This window comes from Phodopus roborovskii, unplaced genomic scaffold, assembly GCF_943737965.1.
Source record: "Phodopus roborovskii unplaced genomic scaffold, PHOROB, whole genome shotgun sequence".
NCBI lineage: Eukaryota > Metazoa > Chordata > Mammalia > Rodentia > Cricetidae > Phodopus > Phodopus roborovskii.
Window position 1 is genome coordinate 3,651,283 of NW_026125391.1, and position 15,867 is coordinate 3,667,149.

The 15,867-nt window shown below is 43.0% G+C and overlaps 1 protein-coding gene across 1 annotated transcript in view; it reads left to right on the forward strand.

The window, feature by feature from the left end:
• Window positions 1-3,805: 3,805 nt before the first annotated feature.
• Stxbp6 (syntaxin binding protein 6) overlaps window positions 3,806-15,867 on the forward strand; it is a 226,683-nt gene continuing 214,621 nt past the window's right edge. The window contains exon 1 of the mRNA XM_051175059.1: window positions 3,806-4,168. The gene's annotated coding sequence lies outside the window, so the exon portion shown is untranslated. The remainder of the gene's footprint in view (window positions 4,169-15,867) is intronic.

A 15,867-nucleotide genomic window follows, 5' to 3' on the forward strand; every position in this document is an offset into this window, starting at 1 on the left:
GGCTCTGTGCAGACTGAGCAATCACCCACTGGACACCACACTACAGCTTTCTTGTCAAGGACATCTGGAGAATATGACTGATAGACTTCAACTAAGCAGGGCTCACAGTGGCTCACAGAGACTGAAGGGGCATCATGGAGCCTGTGCACATCTGTGCTAAGATTCACTGCATATATTTTATGGCTGTTAGCTTGATATTTTTGTGGACCCCTGACAGCGGGAGTGTGGGTGTCTCTGACTCTTTTGTCCATTTTTCAGACCCCTTTCACCTACTGGATTGATGTGAGGGTTTGTGCCTAGTCTTATCCTGTCTTGTTACTCTGAGAGTGGTGGATAATTCCTGGGAGGGCCACTCACCTCTCAAGCAAAATGGAGGAGTGGTGGATCTGGGGGAGAAGGGAGGCTGGAGGAATGGAAGGAGGGGAAACGGTGGCTGTGATGTATAGAAAACAAATAATTTTTTTAAAAGCCTAATTTGAAGGGATATAAAAAACAAAATTGGACCACATGATATTTCAAATAATAAATAGTTTATGTTAACAAACATGGTGGTTTGATACTGTTCAACTTGAAAGTTGCTAAGCTGATAGGTTCCAAAGTTTTTTTTTTTTTTTTTTGAAATCCAAATTCACGTTATCAGAATGAAAACTTGAGAAGGCATTTAGCTATTCTGTATAGAAGAACTTTAAACAAATATTGAGGTTAGAGGTGTTTGTAGTTCCATATGCATACTATGATTGATGGCACCATTGTATCTTAAGTGAATCTATTAAAACACTTCCTATGATATCAATCGCCTGTCTCAAACTGTGACCTTCTCAGTTCGTTAGGTGTATTTGTTTCTTGGCTTTTGAGATATGGTCATGCTATATAGCCTTTGAACTCATGACAGTTCCCCTGTCTCTGCTTCCAGAGGTGATGTTATTAGAGGCAGGAGCCACTAGGTTCATAATCCATTTGCTATTTAGACAGTGATTCCTTCTACACGCAGCCTTACACTACCTACAGGATAAAAATCCATGGGAGCCTTAGGTTGTGGTTCAAAATGAGTTCTCGGGCACTGCAGATGAAGTCATTGTTTTGCATCACTTAATACCCACAAAAGGGTCTGGTGTCCTTGCAAACATGTGATTACCTGTGCCACAAAGGAAGAAGGAAATACCACTTTTATGTTTTTCTTCTTTCTCACAAAATAATAGGTTAAAAGTGCTTTAACTTGGCAGCTTGATGAACTACAGTGTCCTTTTCATTTCTATCATTTCAAGATTAAACTTCAAAGACAAAAATAACATCTGTGCTTGCTGTCATACACACTGTCCATTTCTGTAACTATATGCAAGAAACAAACCATACTAGCTTTTCACAGGGTGGGAACTGTCTTTAATCTGAACTGAGCTCTTTTGTATTGTGTTTTAAAAATAGCATTTGTTATTTACTCAAGTGCATTTAAAATGTGATTATTTTAATATTTAAGCAGGGAGACAAAGTGCATGCGGTAGTTAGTTCATTCTCTAATGCAGGCAAACACACACACATACACACACTATAAAATGCAAGCAAAATATTTTTCTTTCGAGCCCCTCCCTATATAAATGTTTACATCCTGTTCTTGTTCTTTATGGCATTATTATTATGGTTTTCAAAACAATAATTCTTAGGAACTAGACGAGGTACAACAGAGACCCGGAAGATTTTGATGATGGAAACTTTTATTTATTTTGCAAATATTTGTAACTACCTGTTTGCTATCAGTCCTGGGCTAGGTACTTCCTCACTTCCAAACTTCTGGAAAGCTTCTGTGTGTAAATACAAGAGCATTCCCCCACCCCTCCTTTGAGAGTTCTGCATGCTTAAAATACTTCCAATAGATAAAGGGTAGTCTGTTCTCTCTGAAAGGAGCAATTGGTGAGCTCATCTGTAAATAGGCTCACCACACAGCACTGAGGTAAGCCTCGAGTGTCTAGTTGAAGCAGTCACTAAGCTGACAAACTGTTCATGAGTTTGAAGGCACTTTGTACAAAGGACAGTCATCTTGTCTAGACTTTCAATACTGCTGTGGAGAGGGGGAAAAATAAAACTTAAGGTGGCAAGGAAGGGTGAAGTTGACAATATAATCTTGTCAGAGGATCTTAGTAAACAAAACTGTTGAATTACTCAAAAACTGATTCCATTTTTTTTTTTGCAATATTCCAATATTAAAAAAGCTTCTGGAATGGATGAGGTTTGCTTTTTCAGATCACTTTTGCAATGCAGCAGAGAATTTTTATATCAAGTTTAACTTAACATATGATGATCAAGGACCATGTTTTCTCATTACATAACACTATTAAAACACAAAAAACTTAAATACACATTACTTCTTCTAAACCTCTCCTAACTAATGAGAACCATCTTCTATTTCACACATGAGGGAAATGTAGCTTGGAAGTTAAGGTGAGTGATGGAGGCTGACTGAGATTACATCAAAAACCCTGATTATTACATTTTGGTAAAAAAGTTACCCAACCATTGTCTCTCCAGAGATAGGCAGAATCTGGATGGCTTTATCAGGGAAATGCCTATTGTTCAACATATCTTCCCAGAAGAGTCACCTTTGTGTATGTGTGTGTTCTTTTCTTCCAGCATCTCAGCTGGTTCTAACACGTTTTACCCAATAAAGTAGAGACATCACAGACAGGCAGTCAAGACCTCAGAGCCTACTTTGCTCCGGTTCTCTTAACGTACTCCATCTTGCCGCTTTTAGCTTTTACTCCAGCTAACTAGGACCTGGATGAGATAGGACACAAAATAGAAAGGTTGGCTAAAGAACTCAGTGATCACATTGAAGTTTTAATGCAGTATTCTAAAAGAAAGAAATCAATGCAAAAATGCATGGTAAAAATATCAACATTTTAAATAATGTCAGGATTAATGCTGTGGGGACTTTCCTTAGTTTCAGACTCTAAAATGCCTTTAAGGTCAAGCAGCTAGACCAAGCCCAGCTTATCTTGCAGTGACCTCCCACTCAGGTGTTTATACTCTTGAAGCTCCTCCTGGAAGTTAGTTGTCTAAAGCCCCTTTCCACATTAGTTCCCTTAGTTCCCTCTCTGAATGCACCAGCATTTATCGCTAGCTCTCTTCTATCAGGAAAACCTATTTCCCCTTGCACTTTGAAGGCAGTCTGAATCATCTAGGATCCTTTCCAGCACCTTCCTAAACCACCATGGGCAGGCACTCAGCACCTCTTCACAGAGCTCTGGTTCAAACTGACTGAGCAGCAACTGGACCCAGCTAAGGGTTTTTGGTCTAGACTCTAGAGAGTTGTTACTACTTTTTAAAAATTCTCTAGCAAGAGTCAATAACCAAAACATTTTGCATGGAAAAAAACTACATATCGATCATTTATTTATAAAATAAAATCCGCAAATGCAGGTCTATTTCTTTCATGATAGCCTTGGGCATTTCCAGCAGGACAGCTGTACTGCCTGCGGAGCTCTCTTAAGCTGGTCTCCTCCCTCCCGCTTCACTCCTTCACTGAATGTGCCAGGCCCCATTAGCTCTTGGATTTTGTCACTCCTAGGTAAGCTTGGGACTGAATAAAACCCCACCTGCTGGGCCCACATTCCTTTAGCATGTTTTCTGGTTGCCCTCTGAGGACTGACTCGCAGAGGCTCGCAGAATCAGCCCATCTTTCCAGTCCACAAACTTCTCACAACCCATGCTACTCTCAGTGCCTTGCTCTCCCTGATCCGCCTCTCCCGGCCTTCCTCCATTTGTCCCCTGGGCTCCCGGCCTGAGGCCCAGCCCCAATCCTTGGGCCACCGATCTTTGCCCCGGGCCAGGGCGCTTTGGCTCGCCCACGGCCGCACTGGGCATGCTCATAGGCAGCGGCGGGGGCAGGTTGGCTTCACTAGCTCGCACTCGCGGCAGCGGGCTGGCGCGAGGCTGCAGCTGGAGCTCTGGTGCTGGGACTTGGAGTTGCTAGGAGTTTCCCCGACCCCTCCCTCCTCGCCGCGCGGCAGCAGGAGCCCGCGCGGGAGCAGCGCAGCAGCGAGCAGCCAGCAGCCGAGCCGGGCCAGCGTGGTCCGCAGCCCGGATCTCCACGCGGGGTAGCAACGGGGGAGCACTGTCTCCAGTTGGGACGCGTGCCCTGCACTAGGCACCGCCCGAGCACGAGCCAGGCTGCACGGTAGGCTCCCGGAGCGTGGGGGAGGCCAGGCCACCCTGCTTACAGTGGCAGCTACCGCAGCTGCCGGCTGCGATGCTCGCCGCGGGGCAGGAGGCGAGGGTAGGCGCGCAGAGAGCTGCGCGGGCAAGTTGGAGGGCGGCGGGAAGAGGGGTCTGTATGCCTAGTGCAGCTGCTTGGTGCGCGCGGAAAGGGATCTAGGTCTCTGATTCTCCCCCAGCCCGGGACAGGGAGTGCTAGCAAGATTGGACACAGCCTAGAGGGCAGATTCCTGTAAGAAAGTTGTGGTGGAGCCTTTAGGTCTGCACTGCCGGCTTGGCAGAAGGGCCACCAAGGGTGCCGCCTGGAGGCTCTGGTTATGGAGAACTCAGTGGGTCGCTGCGCCCCTAACCAGGGCTCACTCCGCTGGAATCAGCGAATTACCCCAATCTATGAATCCTGTAATCTCCAGTAAGATCGTTGCTGCTAAAACTGAGGCGGGTACTTCTTGTGTAGCATGCTTCTGGCCCCATGGCTTTTTGCCACCGGACCTAACCTAAAAAAGTGGTTGGGGGCTGGGTCAAGGCCTCTGGGCTCCTATTTTTTTACCCTCCCAGAGCGCTCCAGAATCCATCTCACACATATAACTGGTCAGCATGGCTGGAGTAGATTGGGGTTTGCTTTCCCTCCTCCCCCTACCCCCGCCTCCCGACTTTCCCCAGGTTTCCATCATCACAGACCCCACAAACGTCAGTTAGAGAGTTTAGAATTGCTTACAGTTCTTTAGGAGGAACTTGTTTGCCTTGGACTTCATAACAACCCTCTCCTGTACCTATCATTCTTCTACCCGGACTTTGTGGGAAGGAACAAATCCAGCAGGGGTAGAGGACTGTCTGCTTCATTATCGTCTCCTGTCTCCTAAGGTTTTCTAGGAGACTCCAAGGCCCTGGAACTGGCTGGATGCATATTGCAAGGATGTGGAGGATGTCCATGATCCTCCTGCCTCCACTTTTTTCACTTCTTGTTTTGAGTTTTGGGTTTTTGCCTACACACCAGTCAGAGTGGAGTTGTCACAACAGGGGTGGGGTCCCGGGAAAGGTGGAGGAGCCTGGTTGGAAGTGTGTGGAGGCGCTTCAGCCCAGGGTCTGAGTGGTTGTTTGCCTTGCCTAGCAGGCTGCTATGGGAAGAAGTCCAGCATGATTATGCAGGCTAGAAATAAGCTTCTCCCTCTTTCTTCTGTTCTTTTCCTTTTTTATTTTCTCTTCTTCCTTTCCTTTCCTCTTAGCTGGTGGCTTTGTGTGTTGAGTTTTTAAAGGAGCACTCACTCTGAGGAGGTGTTGGTGTTTTAGGACCTCACCATTTCAGCTGTATGTTTTTCGCTTGGGTTCTTCCTTGGGGATTGTACATTTGGGGAAGATTTCCAGATGTGCAGATCCCTTGTTGTGGCTATCCTACACAGGTTTGAGAATATTACAGATAGGCCTGAGCTCATGTTTTCCCTGATGTTAGGCCTGGTAGACAAGCTATTAGCCACTCTGCAGTTCAGGGTTTTTGTTGTTTTGATGATGGTGACCCTATTGCTCTCCATATCTGTTGTGAGACTTGAATGACACATGCAAATGAAGAGAGCTAAGGAAACATTAAGTGATATCCATACCTTACATATCATCTCTGCATACCGTATCCAGTTTTTAAAAGTCTGTCTATTATTGGTTATAACAAAAAACTAGCCCCTTTTCCCCCTGCACTATGCAGTCTTCACTACAAGGTTTACTTGCTGAAATCTGTGGAAGCAGCCATTTACACACACCTGCACAGTTTCTCTAGATTTTATGAGTTGGAAATCCCTCTTTTCTGTCTGAGGGAGGCAGTGTGGTATAATGGAGGAGACCGTGGGACCTGTGTTAACACCATTCCCAGTCCTGGGCCCCAGAATTGTCTGTGTCAGCAAGGCTTTCCTTTGTGATCCAACAACGGTGACGAAATCTGCAAATCCTGCTAAGGAGCTCTCACTTGGCTTCTCATAGTGACCTTGAACTAGGATTCAAACCCTCTTTGGTAAAATCAGTCTGTGAGATTACACACCAATTTAAGAGGCAAGGACAGGAGAGATTACAAGCCACCCAGTTAACAAGGATTTAATGAGGCTCCCCAGCTTCCCTAGAAACACACCCTGAGCCTAGAACAGAGATTTCCAAATATGAGCATTAGGCCTTGCTAACTCATAGATTGCTGGCTTCCACTCCCAGGCTCTAGATTTGGAGCAGAGGTATCGCAGTTTGTGTTTCTAACTAGTCTCAGATGGTGTTAGGCTGTTTGTTCCTTAGTCCATGCCTATAGAATCACTAATGTGTATAGCTGGAGAGAAAGATGAGGGCTGCTCCAAATTATCAGGCTTTTAGTTCTTTATAGTAGAGACAGGGTTTCTTCGAGGAGCTTGTGGAAATTGCTTCAAGCATTTTGAACTCCAGGACATGTGCCAGGTTCCATTCCTAGTTTTAGTGATTCTAGTTGCTTTATACATGATTCTACAAAAAAGATAAGATTGCGCTTTTCTTATGGTCAAGTACTTAGTCTCCAGTCTCTAGAGACTTGGTAGACATAGTGATCATGTTTTGGTAGAGTGAGATTGGTGATCCTTACATGTATGCAAATCTGTTGGACAGTCACCTGCTTATGATTGATGTGGGAGGGCCAAGCCCACTGTGGACAGTGATAGCCTGAATGATGGTGAGCAAGCCAGTAAGCAGTGTTTCTCCAAGAATCCTGCTGGACTTTCTGCCCAGACTTCCCTCAGTGAGGAACTGTGATTGGGACATGCAAACAAAACATATCCTTTCTTCCCCAAGTTGCTTTTGGTCATGATGCTTATCACAGCAACAGAAAGCAAGTTAATTCAACCTGTTACTTCCATCAAGTATTCTATTTCCTTCTTTGAGGCTCTTGAACTTCGTGGAAAGTTTGTACACAACACTGTCGGCTGGATCTATGTGGTTATGAGACAGGTAAAATAACCTGAAAGCACATTTAGGGAGGAGTTTTGCTAATGTTTTCCCCCAATAGACAGCTTGCACAGGCCATTGGGAAGTGTGAAGTGGACCCTGTGTCAGTTGACCCATAGTGGTCAAACTTCGACAAGGCCTTCCATGCCTTCTGGAGGATGGTGGCCTTGGCAGTGACCTACAGCTTTCAGAGGCAACTATACATTATGAGCTGGATGCCCAGGTGAATTAGCTTTTTAATATTGCTTTGACTCCATTAATATCCAAAGCATTTTTCCTTTGTCTTCCACACCACCACACTACCACACACGACACTATGACACTACGGATGGTCCTGTGCAGAGAGATCTTACTATGACCTAGATTGTGGTCTGCATTTTAACTACTTTGCATCAGAAAGGCACCAGGAGCCTTCTTGAGGCAGGACAGCTCATGAGGAAGAAATAATGTTTATATAATCCAGCACCTAAATCTGGGTATGTGAGATCAGTCAGCACTTTCACTATTTCTTATGTTGCTGTGCCAAATGGAATCCCTGCTCACTCTCAGGCTTTATCTTAGATTTCCATTTGTGCTTTGTTTTAGCATTAAAATGATTAACAGTGGGGAAACTTATCAGTAAATCAGAAACCTATTCAAAACCTCAAGTGTACCACTTAATGTTTTAGTTGATAAAACTGAAGGCCCAAGCCTGCCTTCCTGACTATAATCAACACTCTGTGAAGGAACGGTTGCCATTCTTATGATTCAGTAGTTCCTCTAGATGCTTTCTCCTTCTTAGTGCAGGCAGGAGCAGCTTTAAAACACCTTCCCGTAACTTGATGTGTATATTTTGGGTGTTTCCCTTACTTTTGCTTTTTTTTTTTTTTTTTTTTTTTTTTGTCTTTTGTGTGACTGTGGGTAGTCCTTTTCTTGTTGCTGTTGTTTACTTTTCTTAGCAATAACTCCTTGGTGTCTTTGTTCCCTTCATAAGTCCATTGTGAGATCATCATTGTTATATTTCATTTCTCTTTGCTTGTCACTGTTGGTATTGGGTCAGAGGGAGTCAAAGCCTGGCCCAGAAGTACTTCTCTGCCTTCCTGAGAATTCTCTTTAACCAAAAATCCCTGACATACAGCACTAGCTCAATTCTAAAATACATTTGTTTGTTATTTGTTTTTTATTTCAACATTTTTGGAAAAGCAGACAGCTTAAACATTATGAATCTTTGTGCATTTTTCTTTTGTAGCATGCTAAGAGTGTGTACCAGCTGATGACATTAGAAAACAAAGCAAATGTACTTTGTTATCCCCATATAAACTGTTTTCTCCTCAGTGCTGTCCAGCTGATAGAATTGAGCAGCAATTTGATTAGCTCAGCAAATTCTGAATGTGTTGGAAGAATGCTGTAGGGGGTGGATGTTAATAGTTATGCTCTTCTAAGGGACAAATCAATTTGAGGAGGACTACCTATTATTTCCCTCTCATACAGAGACTCGCAATGTGTGCACCATCATATCAAAGAAACTGAGATATACCCAATTGAACACTAGTAACAAATACTCATTCATATTTTTTCAAGTCAGAATTTCCCACATCACAAAAGATTGCTGAGGTTGTGTATCTTAGGGGATGTATTACTAAACTAGAAAATGTTAACAATTCTAAAATTCTCTTTAATACTATAATGGGTATAATGGTCTCACTGTATCCCTAAAATGTTAGGTGTTAGGAATATGGCTTGAAGTGGGACCTCGGTTGATCCCATGGCATGGGGACAAACATACCATTAGGCAGAACTTACATGGAAAGGAAGTTTTATTGGTGAAGGTAAGGGAGTAATGAAAGGGAAGAGAGAAGAGAAAAAGAGACAGAGACAAGGTTCTGCTTGCCGTATGAAGAGGTGGCATACTTTGCCAGCCTCCCCCCCCCCCCACCACAAGGAGCAGGGCCAGGTTTGCCTGGATTACAACATTGGGGCAGTTTCTGGATGTTGGTTGAATAATAAGTTCTGTAAATGATGACTGGCTTGTATTGCAGATGGAGAGTTGTAAGCTGTGGTAGCTAAGAAAGTCTCCAGAACAGGTCAGAGCTGTGCTAGTGTGAATAGTGGACCCCTACTCTCCTGTAGATGCAGGCATTTTAGGTTCATGGTAGGATGCAGTAGGTCTATGGAGACTAGCAGTTTTGTCTGAGTAGATGATTCTCAAGGCACATAAGAAAGAAAAAAAAAAAAAAAGTACTTTGCTCAGGATGAAATTTAGAGATCCTGAGATGGTAATCCTAAAAACCTGTCATGTTCTTTCTCAATTCTGTAAATTCACCAAGATTACAGGTAGTTCTGACAATGACAGGAGATATGTTTTGGGTAGCAAGAGGCATGATACTCAGGGGATTGCAAAGCAGAGGACCAGTTCAGGGATGGTGAGTGGGAGGGATGACCAAAGTCATCCTTGCACAGTGGAGCTCATGTAGCAGCTCCACAGAAAAATGCTGGATAATGAGAAGGACTTTCCAGGAAGAGAGTGCCTCACGAGAGTTTCAAAGATAGCAAGAAAGAAGAACTCTGGAAATTCAACAATAAAGAGGCAAATAACCCAATTTAAGAGTAGATAAAGGATTTGCATACCTGTTCCTTTAAAGAATGTGAAAATTTGCAAGGAAATGTGAATCAGGCCACAAGGAGATACCTCCCATCTATCAGGTGGCTGTGACCAAAAAGACCCAGGGAGAAATTGGGCCTTAATGTAGAGTATCCGTGTAACGTAAACTGCGGCAGTTTGGATAACAGCTAGTGGGACCCCTACCCCTGAGTATATTCCCAAAGGAAGTGAAAGCATGTCAGTATAAACACTTGCAAGTGAGTATTCATAGCAGCATTAGTCACGGAGCTAAAAGATGGAGAGAATCCTCTTCTGTCAACTAGTGAATAAATGAAACACAGTATGTTCATACAACAGAAAGCAAATTGATCTGTAAAGAGGAATGAAATTTGGATTTATGCTACAACATGGGTGAGTCTTGAGCCTACTCTGTGAAGAAAAGCAGGGCACAAAAGGCACATGTTGTGTGATTCCTTTATGAAACATCCAGAAGAGAAATGAGAGTTTTTGGAATGAGTGTGAAACAGGAAGTGACTCTGGTAAGCATGGGGGTTTCTTTTGGGGGTGATGTAATGTTTTGGAATTGGATGTTGATGGTTACATAACTTTTGAAAACTATTGAATTGAATACTTTAAAAGGGTAATTTTTATAGTATATGAGTTATAGCTCAATTAAAAAATATAGGGAAAATATATGATGGCCTAATAGTTTTAAAAGTGGCCTAAGCATCAGTAGTAGTTTCGGGTCAACTTCTGCTACTGGAAAACCATCTGGTTAATTCATTTCTTATTGTCTGTGGGAACTCTACTCCCTTCTCCTGAACTGAAAGGATTTTGTTCCTTCACCTGTGGATCAGATGTGAATGCCTGTGATCTTCAGATCCCCTCCTCTTTCTAGATTCCCTTTCTGAAACATATTTGGGCTCACTTGTCCCCAGCCATCAGAGGGTCTGATTGCCTGGTGGCTTATGCTGAGGTTCTCCCTTTAGATTTGACTGTGGCAGTAGCAGTATCATTTATTGCTTCCTAGGATTTTGTCAGGATTGGCCTCCTTGTTTTTAAATCCAACTGTATTCAGACCTCCATAGGTTAATTGGTATTGTGTATCAGTGTATCCGGGCCAAGTGTAATGGTGCTAAGTACATTTCATACCACTGGGGCTGATGTAGCTGCCCTGTGGGTGGAGACAGACATTTTTCTCTCTTTCCTGGCATGGTGGACCAGTGCTCAGTGGGATGCTGCAAGTGCCAGGGGATCTTGTTGGAATGCCGACTCCTGCCCAGTGCTCAGCCAGCTGCTGTGGCACTTGAGAGTCTGCAGTTCTCACCAACCTGAGGTTGACACAGATGCTGTTAGCCTCTGTGTCACACTTGAAGTGGTCTCTGCAGTGATGCACTGCAGAGAAGGCAGCTTTGGGACTGGGTGGAGCTGAATGTGAATTGTGGCTCTAGTGTGTGTTTGCTGTGGGACCTTGGCAAGTTAATTACCACATGGGCCAGTTTTCTTTCCACATCAGGGTAAGACTGAGCTCACAAAAATGTGCTTTGCCTAATATCTCAGAATAGCAATGCCATTTGCCTTCTTCTTTCCTCAAGGGCCAGAAGTTCCATGGTGAAAGCTAAGGCCAAAAGAAAACAATGCATGTGCTGCGAGAACAAGTGATTTAACTTGTGTGTGTAGGCTGGCATAGGGAATGACATGTGAGATTTAATTGAAGTCCTCGGGGAAGAACTTTCTGTTCATATCACTGTAGTGTTGGTGAAGTTACTCTCAGCCGAGTGTGGGTCATTTTAAGTTACGAAATGAGTCTCTAGTCTGCTTTTGGGGTTCGTCTTTGCTGACCAGAAGGCCATCCCTGAGCTGTCATTTGGTGCCACTGTTCTTCAGTAAGATGGAACCTGCCCAGCTGTGTCCAGCTGGCTTCTACCTTCTCTTACTGACATTAATCTCTCATGCAACTGGGGCAAACTAAACAGAACAGAATGCACACGGACGTGCAACCCCAGCCGAAGTTTCTGGGCTTAAGATTGCAAATATTTGCTCCCATTGTGGCCTTTGGAAAACCTGGCTACTTTGCTGCTTTCTCTGAGTCTATTAGCTGTTGCTGGTTAGATGGAATTAGGTTAACAGGGCGCAACTGGAGAGGAGCCAGGGACTAAAGCCTAGCAGTGATGATAGTTCTCCTACTCTGTGCTGGGTGCTCTGCAGCATCTCACCTTCCTGTATGGCTGCTCACTTGGGTTTACCCAACAGTTACTGGAGCTGGTGACTATTGAGTTTTGTTCTTTTTCTGCTACTTTTATTATGCATGATAGAAGCAAGTAGGAAATTATGTTTATATTTCAATTTATAGAGCCTACTTGTTTTCTTTTGGCAAATAAGTACGGTCTTTAAGACAAACCAATCCAGTCACAGATCAGTAAATGTAAACAGTTTCCAGTTGTCACAGCCTGAGAGTCACTGGTTTTGTCCCACACTTTTGTTGACTCCTGAAAATGGGAAGTATCTGATTTCTGGGACACTTGATGTGCCTGCTTTAGTCAGTTTCTGTAACTATTGGTATCAGTGTCTGATCTGGCAGGGCACAAGTCAGCGAGGCTGTTTTGTCTTTGTTTTTAGACTGCTTTGAAATGTGTTGCCTCACGTAATGTAAGGCGAAAGCTTACAATTCCTGGCGATTGTGAAGTCAATATTATTCTTGATGAATTTAACCCACCCTATCATTAAAAAGCAGTGAGGAAGCTATCCTGCTGCTGAGAGGTGTAAAGCTGGGTGCTCCTGAAGTCAGTCAGCCCTTTAAAATTAAACTGTAGACAATTACAACAGTAATTTAAAAACACCAAACAAACCTCCACGTTGATGCTAGTATGTTGTGTTTCTGGAAGGAGCTCAGTGCTACAGATGAGGACATTTCTCCCAATTATCTTCCAGTAAGGGAAAAATGAGACTCTCGGGTCCCTTTCAGGTATTGCCAGTCACACAGTGATCTATCTTGTACTTAATTTTTGTAAAAACAAAAACAAAAACCCCCAAGAGTTCTAAACTCAGATGCCCTTTTAAGGACAGTCTTTGCTCTCCAACCCCAATGGACTGAACTTCAGAAGCAGGACAGGGATCTTGGAGAGTAGTTTGTTTGCAACCCTGCAAATAATATGCACATCTGCTAGATAGAAAAGAATCAATAGTGTGTTGAGTTAGACAGCTGCTTCCTCTGGGATTCCTCTTCACTGTCTAGTCTATTAGTGTTTCTGTCAGTATTGCTTTTATTATGTAACACTTGCCTACAGATTGTATACTCTGTGATTTTGAGAACTTTACCAGTGATGCCCTTACAACTCACAGCTAGCACTCAGAAGATTACAGAAATGCATAATACTGCTGTATTCTATACTTTTTGCTTTGTATTTACTTTAATAGACAAATAAATTCATATGTGTCTATTGTATACAACATGTTTTGATGTGGAATAATTAGGTCAAGCTCATGATTCGTTCATTACTTCCCATCTATCTATGTGAGACAATTGGAGGCTCTCAAGGAGCTTTCAAGGATACAACACACTAGTGTTGATGACTGTCATATTATTCGATGGACCTCTTCAATTTATGTTGCCAAACTGAAATTTTGTATCCTTTCACCAACATTTTTCATATCCTCTTTGTAACCACGATTCTGTCCCATACTTCTAGGAATCTGAAAGTCTGACTTCTTATCTTCTGGTTTTGTTTGGGAGATTTATCTATGCTGTAAGTACTACAGTAGTTTATTCATTTTCATTGGTAGATAATATTCTTTTGCATGAATAAACAGTAACTATGTATGACACACATTTGAATGGTTTTCAATGCTAGTAAGAATAATGATGATGTGAACATTTATATGTATTTTTCTAGGTGATCATGGTTTGCATTTCTGATTGAGCATGTGTGTATGTGACTGAGTCTTACAATGTTGTGCTAATTAGCTTTAGGTGAACTTGTTGCACACTGGAATTATCTGAAAGAATAGAACCTTAGTTGAGAAAATGCCTCCATAAGATCCAGATATAGGACATTTTCTTAATTAGTTATTGATGGGGAAGGGACCCACCCATTGTGGGTAGTACCATCCCTTGTCTGGTGTTCATGAGTTCTATAAGAAAGCAGCCATGATGAGCAAGCCACTATGAAGCACCCCTTTATGGCCTCTATATCAGCTTCTGTCTCCAGGTCCCTGCCCTGTTTGTATTCCTGTCATAATTTCCTTCAATAATAGACCACAATGTAGAAGTATGAAATAAATAAAGTCTTTCCTCTCCAACTGGCTTTTGGTCATGGTGTTTCCTCACAGCAATAGAAGCCCTAACTCAGACAAGTTGGTACCAGGACAGTTGGGTACTACTGTGAAAGACTCGTGGTTTAAGAGAAGATTGTGGAAGGACTTTGGAACTTTAGGCTACAAAACAACTGAGTGTTGAGAGCTCAGTGAACAGTTCTGTAGGAACTTCTAAGATAAGAATGTTGAGAGCAGTTCAGACAATGAAGGTAAGGGCTGTGAAGTTTCAGAGGGAAGAAAGCAAAGACCCTCCTGGAACTTTTGTGTGAGGAAGCTGTTGTGTCTGGTCAGCTGGAGCTGAATAATTGGCTGTGATTTATAAGTCATTAACCACTAAAATAAAACATCTGCTTTCTGTCACAATGGATGCTGACCAATGGGGGCTAAGGAATCAGTGATGATTAGGAGATGAGCATCATTGAGATGAAATCTTCTGGGAAGTGTTTACTCAGGGTTAGCATACATGAGAAATGGCTGAGATTGTACCTCATTTTGGCAGCCAAACTTAGTCACCCATTGTAGTATTGATTTTGAAGGTGTGAAGAGGTCATGGAAAGCCACCGAGGTTTGCCATGTGACAGGCTAGATAGAGTCCCTGAAGAGAGGTCTAGAGAGGTTATTGGTGAAAGTGAATCTCAATTACAGCATATTGGAGATGCCAGTACCCTGGGATGACTACCGAGAACAGCAGCAGTGGCGGAGTGGAGCCAGCTGAGCCTAGAAGACAAGCGTGTGTGCAGCAGAGAACAGAGCCCAGAAGATCCCGAGTGAAACCCAGATAACTGGACATTGAGTTATTTACGCCTTGGGAGTTTGGCTTTGCTTTGTTCATATTGTGATTGTTCTCTGGTTTATCTCTTGAAGTGAGAAAGTATTTAATTTCATTTTTACAGGAGCCCAGAATTGAGAGACTTTAAATTTTAAATCTTTGGATTTTACTGTGCTCTCTCTCTCTCTCTCTCTCTCTCTCTCTCTCTCTCTCTCTCTCTCTCTCTCTCTCTCTCTCTCTCTCTCCCCCTCTCCCCCCTCTCTCTCTCTGGGGGATGTTTCAAGATAGAGTTTCTCTGTGTAGGCCTGCCTGTTCTAAAACTCTGTAGATCAGGCTGGCCTCAAACTCACAGAGATCTGTCTTCATCTACCTTCTCCTTGCCCCAAAGGCTATGCCACTACTGCCTGGATAAGTATTTGGATTTTAAGAGGCTGGCCCTTTTAGAAAAAACTGAATTCGTAAGTGATGAATGGGGCTTTTAATATTTGGACTGTTTCTATTGTAGTGTTGATATTAATGTGTTATCTTGAGGAAGAGCATGAAAGAAAAGGTTGTAGCTTAACAGTGATGTGTTTGTGTGTTAAGTTAACAAGGGATCACTTGTGATGGCTACTTTTGTGTCAACAGGACCAGAGCCAGAGTTATCTGAAAGGAAGGAACTCAATTGACAAAATGCCTCCATAAGATCTGGCTATAGAGTGTTTTCTTGATTAGTGATTGATGGGGAGGGCCTAGTTTATTGTGGGTGGTGTTCCTGGCTTCTATAGGAAAGCAGGCTGAGCAAGCCAAGATGAGCAAGCTAGTAGTAAGCAGTCCTGTCTCCAGGTTTTTGTCCCATTTGAGTTTCTTCCTGGACTTCTTTCAATGATGGACTACAATGTGGAAGTATAAGCCAAATAAGCCCTTTCCTCCCCAACTCGCTTTTGGTTCTGGTGTCAAGGCAATAGTTTTCTATTCTAAGCATTTATACTTTATTAGATTTGGCCTTGAATTCCATAATCTTACCAACATTTAGTTTGATAAGTCCTTTTGATTTTAGTCATAATGATGTCTGTAT